The 17,678-nt window shown below is 39.1% G+C and overlaps 1 protein-coding gene and 1 long non-coding RNA gene across 3 annotated transcripts in view; one reads left to right on the top strand and one right to left on the bottom strand.

Moving 5' to 3' along the window:
• ST6GALNAC3 (ST6 N-acetylgalactosaminide alpha-2,6-sialyltransferase 3) overlaps nt 1-17,678 on the bottom strand; it is a 560,559-nt gene that overhangs the window by 133,096 nt on the left and 409,785 nt on the right. The window lies entirely within an intron of this gene.
• LOC126963208 (uncharacterized) lies at nt 668-14,921 on the top strand. The gene is made up of 3 exons (XR_007728979.1): nt 668-697; nt 10,822-10,943; nt 14,782-14,921. It is a non-coding gene; the product is annotated as an uncharacterized LOC126963208 (long non-coding RNA).

Genomic DNA, 17,678 nt, shown 5'->3' with positions numbered 1-17,678 from the left:
TGTGGTTGCCTGGGGAAGAATGTCCAATAAACCAACAATGACAATGCATTAGGATGGATAGGGAACTGTGAGGATGCCATGGAGGACAACCAAGGTGAATGAGAGGTAGTCAGGGAAGCCTTCTGGAAGAGGGGATGGTTGAACCGAGTTTGTAAAGACTTTCCAGATTATTCAGTCCTGATTAGGACTAAATACACATTTCTGCTGACTACTACTATTGCTACTGCAATGAACAGAATGTTTAGAGCAGGCAGTCACTAACAGTGTCTAACACACTTGTCCAGATTTCAAGACTTCTCCAGCTTTCTCAAAGCTCTTTCTCCCCTACATCTTATTAGACTACCCACTTTGTGGGAAAAAAAATATTAAGAATTCTTTGAATTAAGACTGTATTCTCTGTAAAAGTGCACATTCATCCTGCAAGATAGGAACAGATTTTGCTATTACCAGTCAGTAACACCTCAGCAGGAATGAACCCGGCGTTCCTATCTAAAGGGTGCCCTAGATGTGGGAAAGAGAGGCATAGCAAGTTGCAGTGGTGTAAAGCTGTAAAAGCAAATGAGCAGGCCCCAGTGGGCGTTCTTCCTGCCTGACTGGAGCAGAGCTAAGCCAAATGGAGGGGAGTTGGGCAGTCAGGATGCAAGTCTGTAGGTATGTGAGAATCAATGGGACACACGTTCAGGAAAAACAAGTGAAGGTAAGAGAGTGAGCTCTGAGAGAGGTGTTGCCATTGCATGACTTTCCCTTTGGCAAATCCTGCTTGCTGATAGTGCCGGCCAGTCAGTTATCCTCTCTGACCCCTTCCTTAAATTCTTTTCTTGGCTTCATTGGTTTTGCTGTGTAGCGCTTAAAGCACCCAACTTGTAAGTTCCCTTTCATGTTATTTAGTCTACAACTCTTAATTTAAACTGTATCTACACTGAGATACGAATGAAAATGTTTTAGCTGAAAATCTGTATTTTTGCCCACACATCCTTATAATAGTCCTACACCTCTGTCATATGCATTAGAAATACTTTAATATTGTTCATTCACTCTATTTCTCACGTACTAACTTTTGTTTTCTTGTGTTATGGTGGAAAGAACACAAGTTTGTTGTAAGGCAGGTGTAGGTTTGGAGCTACTGGGGTCTTGGGTAAGTTATCTAATCTCTACTAGCCTGTTTCTTCTGTACAATGGTGTTACAGGTTGAATTGTGCCCTTTTAAAATGTATATGTCTAAATACTTACCCCCACAACTTCAGAATGTAGAGATAGGGTCTGTATAGAGGTAATTAAGTTAAAATTGTTAACTTCATTGGTTGTTAGGGTGGGCCTTAATCCAATCTGGCTGCTCTCTCTATAAAAAGGGGAAATCTGGACACAGACCTGCAGAGAAGGAAGATTATGTGAAGAGATATAGCGAAAAGACTATCATTAACAAGCCAAAGAGAGAGGTCTAGAACAAATCTGCCCCTCACAGCCCTCAGAAGGAACCAACTCTGCTGACATCCAGATTTTGGACTTCTAGTCTTCAGAATAATGAGACAATAAAGTTCTGATGTTTCAGGCACCCAGTTTGTGGTATTTTTCTTTGGCAGCCCTAGCAAACTAATTCAAATGGCAATAATAATAGTTACCTCAAAAGGTGGCTTATGGAGATTATTTAATGTGGCAGAAGTTGTTGGCTGCTTTTTCCAACACGTCACCTTTTCTTACTCATTAACAGTGCTCTAATTCTTCTTTAGGTAACAGGAAGAGATCCCTTGATCTCAAATAGGTGGAGGCAATCCCTGGAACAGGGTGAGCTTATGACAGAGCTGTAGCCCATGAGATATAAAGGGGGGCTGCTGTGGGGCTCTGAGAAAGATATTTTTTTCCTGATAAGAGGCGCACAGGAGGAGCAACACTGGCCTGTGTTGTCCTTTGTCTCAAGGCTTTGAAGTGGATTGTGGGAGGATGTGATGCTTGATGCTGCTGCAGCCATCTCAGAATGTGGGAACATTGAAGAGGTGAAAAGTATCACAGAAATTGCTGAACTGATCAGGAGCTCTGATTTCATTGATTTGTTGAATCAATTCCAGTGACTGCCTATATCCAGATGGCTTGTCTTAAGAAAAAATAAACTTCTATTGTTTAGGCACTGTTAGCCAGAGATTCTCACAGCAAACCAAAGCAGTCAGGCTCTGGCTTCATACTGTGCACTCATTAAACACCGCTTCCTCTTCCTCTTTGTTCTTATGTTGAAGCTTCTGAAGCTTTGTTCCTCCTTCTTCCTTTTGAGGTGTCCTCATTTAGGCTTCCTTGATAGCCTGCCTCTCTATCTTTGGTTTAATTTATTTGGAAAAAGTGCAGTTAGCTCCCTTATCAGATGTGTTTTCTTTCTTTCTTTGACCCATCTCTTACAATTCACCTCCTTCAGTTCATTTTCCACAAACTGACCTCCTCTCCTGCTTTTTAGCTCCCTTTACCCAGGAAAAAAAAAAAAAAAAAAAAAGAAGAAGAAGAAAGAAAGAAGGAAGGAAGGAGGGGAATTTTCTTGTCCCTGGTGTTTGTTTTTGTGCAACTAGGAGGATAAATTCCTGGGATAAAGCTCTTGCTCTGAATCATTTGCCTTGCAAACCACCATTTCAGGATTTACAAATTACAGAGTGTGACCAGGGCTTTGGTGATGGCTCCAGAGGAGAATGAATGGGAAAGGGGCTGGAGTCATTGAACAGGCTCTGGACTTTTCCATCAGGAGATCGCTGGTTTAATTTGGCTCAAGGTAATAGCAAGCAAAACTCCAAATGAGAAATAGCTTGTAGTGGGAGGGAGAGGGGAGAAAGGAAAAGGAAAGGCATGCATTTTAAAACCAATTCTCATTTAATACATCACTGCCAACATTGGAACAAGGGTAAAAAGAGAAAACATACCAGTCTTCCTCCTCCTCCTGGGGTGTTACCCCAACTACCTTAGGAGTAATCACGAGGTATTATTCCAGGAATGGTTTATGAATATGTAGTTACATACGATTATAGATAACATTTACTGGTATAGCCTTTTTATTTTCTACAAATGGGTTCACTGTAAATACTATTCTATAATTTGTTCTTTTACTTCAGAATATATCTTGAATACTTGAGTGTACATCTATATACATTCCATAAATGCCTGAGTAAATGATGAGGTTACGCTGCTAAAATTATCTTTCAGAAAAGAAATATAATTATCACCAGGTCTTTGCAAAATCTCTGAGGTTATGAGAAGCCTTCTTTGTTACTTAATTTTGAACTAAAGATTATTGTTTGGGAAAGACACATTAGCCTGAAACAATCTTGGTTAACATGAGTTTGGATACCTATTATGGTCACCTGTGACACTGATTAAAAGGGGCAAAGAAATTTATCACAGATGAGTCTTTACTTCTTGGAGTAAGACAAAAAGCTTCAAGCTTAAAATTGTAAAAAGAAGCCTTTCAAAGATTATTTGCCAAGCAACAGAATAAGTAGTTGTGTTGTGAGATCTAGCACACAGCCCTACAGAATGAATCTTAATAAAACAGTTTTACTGATGTTCTATGAATGGGTACTTGTAGTTTGTGATAAAATTTCCAGTGATAGCATCATATGTGGGTCAACAAATGCTGTATCTCAAGTAACAGATGGAAATAAGGAAAATGTACTCTGAAAAAATATGTATCAGATGACTCAGAAAGCAGCTCCAGTTTGTAAAAGACTAATGTCAAAAATGTATGTGAAGTATTCAAATAATACTGATTCAAGAAATGCAAAATGTAGAAATATTTCTGAAGTAAAAGGTTATATGATATGCAATCTTAAATGTGAATGTGTAACTACATTAATAAATTAAATATAGCAAACATTCAATAATTTCATTTATGATTCTAAAAGTATGCACATTTAAGTTGGCCAAAGACATTTTTTTTAAATCTCCATGTTGAAGAAGATGAGATTCTTTTGTATTCTAGGTAAATTTCTATTACAGCATAATGGAAGATCTACCCCATTCTTAAGGACCGCATAGTATCCCATGGTAGAAAGGCACCATGCTTTATTTTGTCGGTTATCTATTGATGGCTATTTACATTTTATGTTCTGCAATTACAAAGTTCCAATTACTTTCTCAGATGTATCTTCAGACACTGTTGCAAGTACATCCATGGAATAGATTCCCCCATCTGTCAATTCTGGGCCAATTTATATTGTAATTGATTATAATTTTTCATTCCTCCTTCATTTTCTCTCTTGCACACTAAGAGGGAGGTTCTATTAGCATAGCACATTTGAGTTATAAGTAGTAGTCAAAATCAGCAAGAGAAATGTTTTATTACTGTATACATGTTCACTGTGAAGGTCCTAAGGACCTCTCCCCTCCAATAAAGCCCAAGGTCCAAATAAAAAAACAGGCTCCTACCAAAGGAGAACTGAGTAGAGCTGAGAACCTGGAAGTTGCCAACCTGGGAAAGATCTGAAAGATAAAAGACCAGCTGTGGAGGAAGCTAAGAGAGGAGATTAAAAGGGTGATTGGAGAGGAAGCTTTCTGATTTGCATGATTTGGACTCTGTGTGGTTTGATAAGTGCTTCATCCTGTAACTCCAGGAATACTTTATTTCTGTTAACGGAACTCAACGTTCACACCCTACCAGATATTGTAGACATTACTAATAAGTTACAATAAATACTGCCAATTCCCTTCCAGAAAAGCTGTCTCAAATTATACTCCCACCAACAGTTTTTCCCCATATTCTTACCAACATTACATCAAGCTTTTTAATTATTGCCAGTTAGTGAAAAATGGTAACTCAGTGGCATTTCTTTAACTATATAAGTTTAAGCATCTTTTCATGGTCATTGACTAATTGCATGTTTCCTTCGTTGCCTATTTTATATTTGGTTCTTTATATATTTTATTGATATTCAAAGATTTTGTTATATATTAAGACAGTTAACCCTGTTGTCTAGTGGGGTAAATTACTCCCCCATTTGTTATTTATCTTATATTGTTTAATTAATATTTATGGCTGTGCAGGAGACTTAAATTCTTATATAATCAAATGTATCAGGTTTTTTTTTTTTTTGTTTTTTTGTTTTTTTTTTTGTATGTGAAGTGTTGCGATAATTTAAGGCCAACTCAGAACACAGAAAAGCAGAGTCTCTTCCCAGACACTTTCCAGCCAAGTGACCTTGGACAAGTCATTTAAAAGTAAATATTTTCCTTTACAAAGAGGAAATTTTCTCTTCTTCCTCTGTTTTTTTTTTTTTTTTCCTGCTGTGTTGAGAATCGAATGAGGCAAGGTTTATCAAAAGCTCTTAATTCCTCAAAGTCCACATAAATGATAAAGTAGTTTATATCTGAAAATGGTGGTTAAAGGTGAAATATTTTTAGAAGATGAATACCTCTAAAATAAACTCTTCAATTAGGTGAAAAATAATGCAGCTTTGCAGAATCAACTAAATCAGCTTCAAACAAGTTTAGAGGTTTCCTAAAAAATTCTTTCTCCTGTTAATCAAAATTCTCCTTAAACCATCCCAGTCACCATAAGCCATCAGGTCACCTGAATGACCCTTGCATTTGGAAAGCTCCTCATGTGTCTCATCAATAGTAGAGATTGGTGTTTAGAAAAAATACCTATGCACTCACTCCTCTTTTCCTAGGGAATCTAATCAATTGAGGATAAAAAGAAAGAGCAAATTGGTGATCAAAATAGAGCATCAGCTGTATTTATGATAAAAGGAATTGGGGAATATGAAAGGATCTCTGACCACCTCCTCTAAACTTAAATCTTGGGACTTTACATCTCTGACTCAACCACCAGGTACAAACCGAAACAGAGACCAGGGTTCTGCTCAGAGTTCTGCCTGGGCTACCAGAAGCAGCTGTGTGGCCTGTTTACTGCATAGAGTCACAGGGGCAAGGCCCTTGGAGCAGGACACAGATTGGTGTAAAGGGCACGAGAGAGAACTCAGCCATAGGGTGGCCTAGGTGTGTATCAATATCGTGGTCCTGCCCCTGACCAGTTCAGTCAAAGGGCTTCAGGCTCTCTCCCTTTTCAGATGAGGCCCTCCTTTGGAAGAGTGTAAGGGCAAGTGAGAGAGGAAGAAAGGCTCATGCTCTTCAATATTGCCCACATAGAGGTCCTGAATGGAACTCCTTGCTTTCTATGGGAAAGATGAGGAAGGAGAGTGAGAGATCAGTCTTCAGCCGTTAAGAGTATGGGCTTTGATGCAGATAATAGTGGCTTTCAATTTGCAAACATTAACTGGACACTTAAACTATGAGATTCATAGCTGCCTCCTCTCCAAAGTGGGATATGAATACCAACCTCTTGGGCTAGGCAAAAGAATTAAAGAAACGATATATGTCAGGCTCACTCCTGACCACTCTTTAGCCAAGTAACTGGAGCAGAACACGAACTCAATGATGGCTTTCTTTCTATGTTCCCCTAAATCTTTTCTAAAGACTAGGTTGAGCTTTGCTCCTTCATCTCAGTGAAAGCGAATAGTCACAGATCAAGCCTCCATCCACTGTTTAGTTTCACATTCTTGCAGCTAATTTCTTCACATTCTTGAAGCCATTTATTTTATCCTTTTCCACTTGGGCCCAATAACCTAACTCTGGACGTTGCTATGGCTCTGTCCAGAGCTCTCCTTTAATCCTCTCTATTTGTCTTAATTTGCAGAGCAATAGATTGGGAAGGCTCCCCAAGACTAAGAGGGGTAGGTGCAGGTACATCAGGCTTCTCCTTCTGTGGCCCCCCAAAGCTGCCTGCCTACTGTTATGCCTCACTCGTGACCAAGATTTAAGAGTCTTTTTCTCTGAATTCACTTGATATCAGTGATTCTACATTTCCTCCCACTCCAAATCTTGTGGCTCCTTCTTCCACAGAGAATTCCAAATTAGGGTTATTAATACTCATGACCAGGTCTCCCAAAGAAAACACGCCATCTGGCACCTTTGGCAAGGATCCAAATTGTAACTGTTAAAAACAAATCCTTCTAAATAAATGAAAAATAAAAGAATGAACACCAAAATTTTCAGCTTTCTTCACCTATCTGAAGAAGCCAGAGGGCAGAATGGCCCCAGCTTTGGAGAAAGCTCCCACCTGAAGCCATAGAGCACTCAGCCTTAGAGGGCAGTGACTTCAGGATGCAGACATATGGAGAGGTTATTTGTTTCTCATTTATCCAACAGATAAGAATATGGAAATAGTCTCAGTCCATTTGTTTGATGGGTCTCCTAAGCCAGTGATAAACAAATCAGTACAATTAGTTTTGGCTCATCGTCATTAAGGAACCTTCACTGCTGGGACACAATTTAATTATACCTCCTACTCCACAGGAAAGCAAACCTTTTCAAGATGGGTGGCCTTTGTTGGGGTTGTGGCAAAGTGGAAGCGGGTGGGGAGGTTTGGAGGCACTTTCTGTATGACCCCTTGAAGATGTTGTGTATGTGTGAGGCACAGCATGGGTCTGTCCAGGATGGCTCTAAGTGCTCTTGCTACAAGTTCTTGGGAAGTCATTTGAGCAAATCTGCATTCTGTGTGGAGCTCCGAACTATAACAGTGCTAACAGATTGAAACAATGAATAAAGATTAAAATGATATTGAATCCAGCTGTCACATCTGACCAGAAGCAGAATGCCTGATATGGGTTCAAGTGCTTCCCCTATACCCTTTTGTGATGGTTGCATAACTGCCTTCTGCCTCAGCTTCTCCAGCTGAATCACTGGCATTTTCTAACTAACAAGCAGCTACTACTCCGTAAATGAGACCTGGGAACTTAACATTTTGTACCGCAGTTGGTGCTCAGTGGACTTACAGTTTTGAATAGTGTCTGTCTAAATCTCAGGCAGATTTTTCCATATGGAGGGAGGAACCATTTCACATCTTTCTACTTGATTCCTTCACCTCCAAGTAGACCTCATCCTTAATGCAGATCTAAAGAGATGATCCCACTAGAATAATTGCAATTTTGATTTGGAAGTGATCTTAGCAGATCAGTGTGGCTAACATGCTAAGTTTCAAATGAGGAAACTAAAGCCCAGAGTGGTTAATTGGTTTGCCCAGATTGCCCAGTTTGATGAGCAAAACTTGTTACTTAAACTCAAAACTCAATTGGAAGGTTTCCTCCGCTATACCAACCTAACAGAAGATTCCTCGAGTAACAAAACATCTTCAATATTTAATTTACTACTTCGATCTGTAGTTCTTTCCCACTGGGTTCCAAGATCATCAATGAAAAAGAATTATTTGTCCAAGATCAAGCAGCTTTTAAATTACAGAGGTCAGTAATCAATTAAATATACAATTTTGGAGTTGACTTTATTTTACCTTCCTTCCCAAAGTACTGTGAGATACCTATTGATTTAAAAGCTTATCTTTAGGAAGGGGAGTTGGAGGGGAAGAAAAAAAGGTTATATTTAAACACATGAAAGGGGCCTGAATTCTACAACTTGGAGGTAAGACACGTAGGAGAGTTTCCTGACCTTCATCAGACAGTGAAGTAAGTTAGAAATAAGTTTTTCTTTAATTAAACTAGCAAATTTAGGGAGTGATTGCCATGGTACTTACCATTAGCTACCCTAAGTCATGACACTTTTTCCATCTTTGTTTGAGATGACAAAGGCAGTCATACGTATCTTCTCACCAGAACAAGAAATCCTACCCTTAAACATCTGCCTAATTCATTTGCAACAATATTATGAAGAGTATACTGTTTTCTCAGCCACATTTATAATAATAAAATTAACATTAAAAAGGGTCTGTTAAGTAAGTACCTGGAGTACACACAGTATGTACATGTTATGGTTAATTTATGTGTTAACTTGACTGACTCATGGGGTACCCAGGTATTTGGTCAAACATTATCCTGGGCATGTCTATGAGGCTATTTTGGGAGGAGATAAACATTTGAATCAGTAGACTGAGTAAAGCAGATTGCCCTTCCTAACATGAGGGATAACTCATCCAATCTGTTGAAGATCTGAATAGAATAAAAAGGCTGACCTTCTCATGAGAAAGAGGGAATTTCCTCCTGCCTGACTGCCTTGAGCTGGACATCATGTTTTTCAGCCTTCAGACTCAAACTGAAACATCTGCTTTTCCAGAGTCTCAAGGCTGCCAACCTTCAAATGAGAACTATACCATTGGCTCTCCAGGGTTTCCAACTTGCCAACTTCAAATCTTAGAACTTGTCAATTTCCATAATCACATGAGCCAGTTCACAATAAATCTTTTCCTACGCGCGCGCGTGTGTGTGTGTGTGTGTGTGTGTGTACATGAAATATATTTTCATGCTTCAGCCAAGGGTAATAAGTGGAAGAAAGTAGGGAAAATGTGTGTGTGTATATATATACATATATATATATATACATATATATACACACACACACGCACACATCCTATGAGTCCTATTCCCCTGAATAACTCTAATATACACTCAATAAATATTTGTGAATGAACAAGTAGATTAGAAAACCTAATTCAAGAAACTTAAGAGACTTTGTAAAATCAAACTTTCCTCCAACAAAACTAAGCAACTTTACCTAAAAATAGGTTTCCCCACCAGAATGTCAAAAATGAGATTACTAGATGTTTAAGGTGATATGGATTCTAGGAAGAACAGGATGTGGTCGAGATATCATTTAGCTCTCACAATGGATAATAAATGCATCAGGAAAAAGGCACCAGGAGTGTGTTCAGAAATCCTGCTGCCAAGATTGGGTCAAGGTTGTAATAAGACATCAAGACATTTTGACACTATATTCTACTATGTGAAAAACTTCATAGAGTTGTAGAAATTGACAGGATACTGACATGGCAGAAAGCCCTCCTAAGGGCCCAGGCAAAGATCAGAAAGGAGCACTGATGAAAAAGAGGAACAAATCTGGAGGTGTGGGACATCTTCATGAACCTGTTCATATCCCTTGAGGAAATGGCCCTACCCACAGGAACATTTTCAGATTGTGGAGATTTTTGAGGTTGATTCCAATTTGAAAAAGATATGAATGACTGAATTCAATACCTCTTCTTTTTTCAATATGCATGTTAAAATGACAAAGTGGGCCTAACAGATAAATCAATACATGTTAAACAGATCCTGAATTCAGACCAAACTGAATAATAAGACAGAAATCAGACCCAACATTTGTATTCTCTATTATTCTGAGGAGCTAAAAACACATCTATATCTGTTATACCATTTAAAGCAGAGAGAGAGGCATTCTCTTTGTATGGTTCAGGAAGGCCCATATGTAGCAAACTAGAAAATTCCAAATTAATAGGGGAAATTTGAGAAATGGCCAATCAAAATCAGGAATCAGTACTTTGAGATCACGATGCAAAATCAGTAATGAAGAGTAGGCTTGAGAAAAGAGACTAGAGGCGAAGGTATTATAGCTGTAGCTTTTGTGTTTTTATTTCATACTTGGATTACATTTCTACTTCCAGTATCCTCTAAATTCCTTTGTTTTACAAGTCCTCCTCTAAGGGTTATTTTGCAGCACTACTTCTCATCAGTTTCCCTAGGCTTGGTGTGCCTGTAAGTCATGTCTTTTGGACTTTGCCAACTCTATATGGCAGCATCTGCCTCTCTAGCTTCTTGAAAAATCTCCAGCACAACTAGATTTATAGCAGATGTTCTTTACTTCCAAAGGCAGCATTCAATTTTTAAAGGTTGCTAAATGATATAAGCAATTGAACAAAAAATCTGAAATTGAACATGATGGAAAGTCAAATGAAGTATAAGATAGGTCTAATGGTACCTTTAAAATAAGAAAAAAAAAAAAAAAAAAAGAAGGTGTCAACTCTTTGTTTCATGTCCTTCCTCTTTCTCCTTCTAGGTCCAACCCTAAAGGGAAGTAAGAATGCAGGTTTAGAAATGACTTAAGCAGTACCAATCCCAAGGCACCAGCAGATGACCTCTTTACTCAAGAAAATCAGCTAGTTAGTAGAACAGGTGAAGGTACGTATGGTTCATGAGTGTCATTACCAATAGTACCCTACAATAGATCTGTGGGACCCCAAAAATTCTCAAACCATATGCTTCATCTCACATATTTATTTAACCCTGCTCTCCTTCCTTTATTCATTCTCTTGAGCCCACCTAGATTCTTGCTCAGTACTTCCCTCAGGGTGGGCTTGTATGTATGCTGGGTAGTCCTATACTATGGCCTACTTCACATTCACATTAGGTCTGTGCATCCACCTCCTTGTATTACTGTGATGTTACAACATGGGGGTTGGGTAGGGGGTGGTTTGGTGTCCCAAGACATTTTCTATGGCACAAGTGTGGGGTTCATTATTGGTGATAAGCTACTGTCAATCAGTTTTCTTTCAAATATTGGCAAACTACATTAAGCTGTTATTATCACATGACCAGATACTTAATTTTCAATAATAGACAATGTTTTTCTTTTAATTTTTACTATGCATATATTTTTCGGTCTTTTTTTGTTCCTTTTTATGTCAGCCTATTTTGTTACTTAATACTACTTATTCTAAACCATCATTAAATCTACTATTTTATTTTACTTCCCATCAAATGCATGTTATATTTATTTGTTGTAAGTACTTCTTAGTAATTTTGTAGCCCTATGCAAAATCTAAAGTAACCAATAAGATTACTTCTGTGCATCCACTTGCTGGACCTTCAGTCCATTCTTAAAAGGACAATGTGTTAACTCATAGTCAGGGAAAGAGTGAAGACATGGAGTGAGAAAACCCAACTAGTCATGGTGCGGGTTACTTCACTTGTCTGTACTTTAGGTTACTCATATGTCAAATAGGAATAACAATGTACGCTGCTGATACCATAGGACAGTTGTGTGTATCTAATGTGTACATATCCGGATGTTCAACTGGAAATTTTGGCTGAACACTCAGCTCTCACAGTTATCAGAGATGAAAATGATCTGTGAAACAGGCCAGCCTGTAGGACTTGAAAAAGAAATAACAAAAAGTAATTACATGGTTTGCAGACAATTCAGGCACACTGAGGATATAAAAGGTTTGAGAGCAGAAAGAATTTGAGGGGGGATTTCTTATTTCTTTAGCAAGAACTGTACTTTGATGTCCCTCTTCCAAAAGTGTGCTTGCCCCCTCACTTCTACTAGTGAAAGAGATTCTGACAAAATCACTTGGAAATTTGGTATCTGTGCCCTGTAACTGGGGTGATATAGTGAACTGGCATCTCACTTCCAGTGGTAACAATGGCAGATGTGTCTCCTAGAGTTTCTAGGAGTAGAAGTTTTATGTTTCCCTTAGATTAAACACAGGCTCTACAAACAAGGCACTCAGAATGAGGTTGTGTTTACTCCATCCTGTTCAATGAGGCCTTTGAGATGGGAGACTGAAAACTCAGCATGCAGAAGCCAGGGGTGAACACCACCTCCCAATTCCTAGGGACTGTGGAAGAAGTAGGAAACAAGTCAGGAAAATACATGATGTGTATCAAGAGAACTGTGCTGCTGAAAGTTTCCCAGCACAGCAGTGGGAGGGGGCATTTCAAAGAACCTCTGAAAGTATCCCATGAGACAAAGAGCTTTAATATTGGCCAGACCCAGAAAACATGAGGCCAACTTACAGCAAAACTGTTGATGTAAGATCTTGCCTCTCCTCCAACCCTCTTGCTTCAACTCAAAATTGTCTATAAATAGCTGCTAGCTAGGGCAGTGAGGAGCAAGAAAAAGAAAACAAATTGGCCAGGCGTGGTGGCTCACGCCTGTAATCCCAGCACTTTGGAAGGCCAAGGTGGGTGGATCATCTGAGGTTGGGAGTTCAAGACCAGCCTGACCAACATGGAGAAACCCCATCTCTACTAATAGTACAAAATTAGCCAGGCGTGGTGGTGCATGTCTGTAATCCCAGCTACTCGGGAGGCTGAGGCAGGAGAATCCACCCAGGTGGATGTTGTGGTGAGCCAAGATCATGCCACTGCACTCTAGCCTGGACAACAAGAGTGAAACTCTGCCTCAAAAAAAAAAAAAAGAAAAAAGAAAAAAAAAAAGAAAAGAAAAAGAAAAAAAATTAGATGCATCATATTCCCAGACTGCAGGCCCACTGGGAGGACGGAGAGTAGGTGTAATTTTAAATGAAGATGGGAGGTTTGACTACTACGTAGAACTGGACACTTCAGGTATCAAATTGTGACAGTATTTTATTATTTAAGTGACCGGAATCCTTCTTATTATCTAAGAGATATTAGAAAAGCTCTGAGAATGCCCAAGTTGAGTATTCATCCAGGAGCAGAGAAAGAACTGAATATATTTTAAAGGGAGAGATAGCAAAATAATTTTATCATTGCATTCCACAAGTTGTGTTCAAAACACTCGAGATACAAAGAAACACACACACTATATGTAAAATATATGATATATAAATATATATCAAATATAACATATATATGATATATACTGATATGTAAGTATATATCATATACTATACAAAATAACGTGCCCCAAATTGAAGGATCTAAGGAGACTATAAAATAAAATGGAAATTTCCAAGGCCAACCTAACAAATGCAGATTTTTTTTAAGTTTCTGGATCCTAGAACTTACTATCTGCTTTGAGAATCCAAGCAGGCCTAGAGTGTGGTGAGCGGGAGGGCCAGGTGAGGAATCTCATTAGAAAATTCTCGCCTCTCTAGCCATCTCCACCTTCCTATTTCTACCCCAGGTCTGGAGAGGGGATATGCAAGAGGGTCATTGAAAGGTCTGTGGGCTATTTTCAGGTCAGGAGATAGAGAGGACTGATGCCTAACTGACCCGTAACTCCCAGAGGCTGTTGGGGCAGGGATATCAATTGTTTCCCATGAAGCATATGAGAGCCATGTGAGTGAGACAGCAAGTGTGGGATTTTCTTACATCATGCCTGAAAGTCTGGAAGATTTACACTAAGGCTGAGTATGTGCCCTCCAGCTACTTGGGGCTTAGGGAAGAATCACCAGAGACCACCTAGACTAGAATATGTGCTTAGGATAAGGACCCTCAGAAGAAAGGGTCTGGTGGGAGATCTCTGAAGAGGACATAAAAGCTTCTTCAACCAGGTACAACTGGAACCATATGCCAGGCTCAGAGAACCAACAGCGAGTAAGAACTAGTGAGACTAAGGTCCTATCCCCTTTTCTTCCCTCCCACCTCTTGTCCAGCCCTGAGTTGGGCATATCAGGTGAGAAAAGAGGCGAGCATGGAGAGGGCGGGGAATGCACCTAAGTCCTATGACCCCTCCTTGAAGCAGGGCTCCACCTTTGAAAGTGGAGAAAGCTTAATATTAACTCAAGTTCAGAGTTTTGATTATTCCATGGAACTACAAATCATATTTCCTTAATTGAGCCTATGTTTATGTCTTCAAGGCATTTCAGGATGTCTATTATGCAGAAAATTATAGAGCCTTTTGGAATTTTCATCCACAAGCAAAAAGAGAGAGGGGAAGAGAGAGAGGGTGAGAGAGAGGGAACTCTCCTAAAATATTTAAAGGGGAGGTGAAAGATAATAGTCAACAATAACATAATAATATACCCTAGTGCCTGTCACGTAGTACATACTCAATAAATATTTGTTGAATAAATGAGGAACATAATAGTTTTACACACACATACACACACACACACCTGGAAAATATGTTTCTTCTAATAGTAACATTTCCAAATAAGTTCAGTATTATAATAACAATTAATAGTAATAGTACTCAATTACCTGCAATCTTGATAAGCAATGTTTGCAATGGAGAGCACTCATCCATCCATGCATTCATTCACTAATTTAAGTAATAAATGTTGACTAAACCACTACTTTTTTCCAGGTACGATGCCAGGCACTGGAGATATAATAATGATGCAGCTCCTGTCTTCACATATCTTACTGTGTGAAGAAGACAGCAGACAAGCAAACAAGCAATTGCTTCTAGAAATGCTGAAATTCTGACTGGAATAGAGAAAAGGAAGGAAGAAGAAAGATGATTACAAAAATCTTATGAGCGGAGCTTGCCCTGGGCCTGCTGGACTGTCAATGGCCAGTTCTGGACAGTCAATGGCCAGCATGGAAGAGAACACAGGCTTGGAAAATAGCAGTCCCAGCAAAGAAAAAGAGAAGGCAGAGGCTGTCAAGTAGGCATTTTGTTCTTCACAAATTTGTGCATTGGGAGTGGAAGCCCTGTTCTATTAGAGAATCATAGACAACTGATAGATGCTGGAATGGACTGGATGACTAGTGGGGGTCAAAGGGCCAGTGTGCCCCATAAACTATTTTACATTGTCTTGAATTCACCCATTCATTTATTTATTCAACAAATATGTATTAAGTGTTGGCTCTGGGCCAGCCTGTATAAACACAGGGTGGATCTAAGCTTACTCTGGTCTTCATGTTGTTAGTCACCGCTTTGTATTAGGCTGTTTTTCCATTGCTATAAAGAAATACCTGAGACTGGGTAATTTATAAAGAGAAGTGTTTTAATTGGCTTATGGTTCTGCGGTTTAATTGGCTTATGGTTTACAGGAAGCATGGTGCACCTGGTTGGCTTTTAGGGAGGCCTCAGGAAGCTTACAATCAACACAGAAGGTGAAGGGGGAGCAGGCACATCATGTGGCAAAAGCAGGAGCAAGTGAGAGAGAGTGGGGGTGGAGGTGCCACACACTTTTAAATGACCAGATCTCATGTGAACTCAGCAAGATCTCGCTTACCACAAAGAGGATGTCCCAAGCTATTCATGAGGGATCAGTCTCTATCATCCAAACACCTTCCACCAGGCCCTAGCTCCAACATGGGGGATTATATTTCAGCATGAGGTTTGGGCAGGGACAAATATCCAGACTATATCACTCGTCTTCCCAGGACTTCTCGTTTTACTCTTCTCTTAGAAAAGGCAGCAGCATAGTTGAGCATTAAGAACAGAGGCTTTGGAGTCTAGGTGACTCTTGTCAAGTTATTCAACTTCTCTGAACCTCAGTTTCTTCATGGGTAAAAATGCTATAGTAAAAGTGTCTCATTGGAGGGCTGTTGTATTAAATGCAATAATGCCTGTGGAGGACTTGGCATGTGCCTTGCCCATAGGGAGCCCTGGGTAAAGTGAGTTATTTGACATTATCATTTCCATCTTTTCTGTCCTGCTTCCCAGTGAATTGCACACTTTGTTGTACTTACCACAAATGTGTTAGAAATATTCCTCAGCCCCGCTTTGTGAAGCCACTTAATATTGGTATGTGGACAATCTCTTCTTTTTTTCTCTTCCTTTTAATCAGGGTTACTGTTAGCAACTAGGAAGCAACACAGTAATTATGACTCTAAAAGGAGTGAAATCGCAGAGGCTCATAAACTTTCAGAAAATGAAAGATCTCTCGGGCTGAAATTCTGAATCTTGGCTCTTACCACAAAGATGAGGAGTGTGTGTGTGTGTGTGTGTGTGTGTGTGTGTGTGTGTAGAAAATTTGTTAAAATTCTTTTTGAGAAATTTCTAATTCATTGGAGCATAAAAAAGGTGTGTCTCATCTCTTAAAAGAAATTCTATGTGCCTTTTTCAGTGCATGAATATCTCAATAAGCAGCTTGATTTTGAAATGTCAAACTTGCCACAGAACTTGATTCTTGGGTAGGACAAATGCCTTTGATTTGTTGAAGAAATTTGATTTGGAAATAGCCAGGTGATTAGTTGTCGAGACTAGGGCTTTGAAGTCACAGAGTACGGATTTCTATTATGGGCCCTAGTGGAGCTCCAGACATTTGCATGTAAAATATTTCTAGAACTTTTGCATATGCTTAGATATTAAAATAAGCATGCCTAATGCATTTATAAGATCCCATCTGTCACATACACAATACACTTTCAAATAAGGAAATAAGGAAACATCATCTTGTTGTTTAACCTTAATCAAATAGGAGAAAGAACACACAGTGCTGATGACCTATGATTGTTAAAGTCTTAAATGCATGGTTGTATTTAATTCTGTACATTGCACATTTGGGTACTGTTAAATAATAGCTCTTAGGAGATCTCCATTTGAAAGAAACTCAAGAATGTGGCGCTGAACCAAAGAGAGTCAAGAATCATTCAAGCATAAAAATAGAAGTCTAAAAATGACCTTGAGAGGTTATAACATCCAATTGCTACTTAAAGTTACAGACTTGTGGGTTGTTAGGGTTGATCCGAGACCCAAGGGAGATCACCTACTCTAAACCATTCATTTAACAAATCAGGAAACTAGGGTTCCAGTTAGAGTTTGTTGAAACCTTATTTGTGCTTTTCTTTCAGACTTTCAAAAAATAAAATTCTCCAATTTCTCCTAGCAACATATTCTAGTGCTTAATCATCAGGAAACTGCAGCTAGCTACCTTAATTCGCTCCAATTAGGCCTCTTTTCTTGATGAATGTGGATTTAAAATAATAGCACATCCTACATCTTCGTAAGTGACTAATGCTGGAACATGACACTATGGAAAAATGTTAGAAATGGAAAATAATTAATTCAGAGGTCAAGCTCACAAGAGACCTAACCACAGATTTTCAGTAGATACACAGTTACTGTATGATGATGCAGGGTCAGGAGGGTTTGAAGTATGTGGTCTGCTCCTGAATAACAACTCTGTCCCTTAAAAACTGTGGAAATGAGCCAATTACTTAACTTCTCTAAGTCCCTATTTCTTCATAATGGCAATGGAAACTAGTGGAATGATCCTTTTAAAAAAAGGATCAGAGGAGAGTCTAGCC

Source organism: Macaca thibetana, chromosome 1 (assembly GCF_024542745.1).
Source record: "Macaca thibetana thibetana isolate TM-01 chromosome 1, ASM2454274v1, whole genome shotgun sequence".
Lineage (NCBI taxonomy): Eukaryota > Metazoa > Chordata > Mammalia > Primates > Cercopithecidae > Macaca > Macaca thibetana.
The sequence above is the reverse complement of the archived record's forward strand: the minus strand, read 5'-3'. Positions and strand labels throughout refer to the sequence as shown.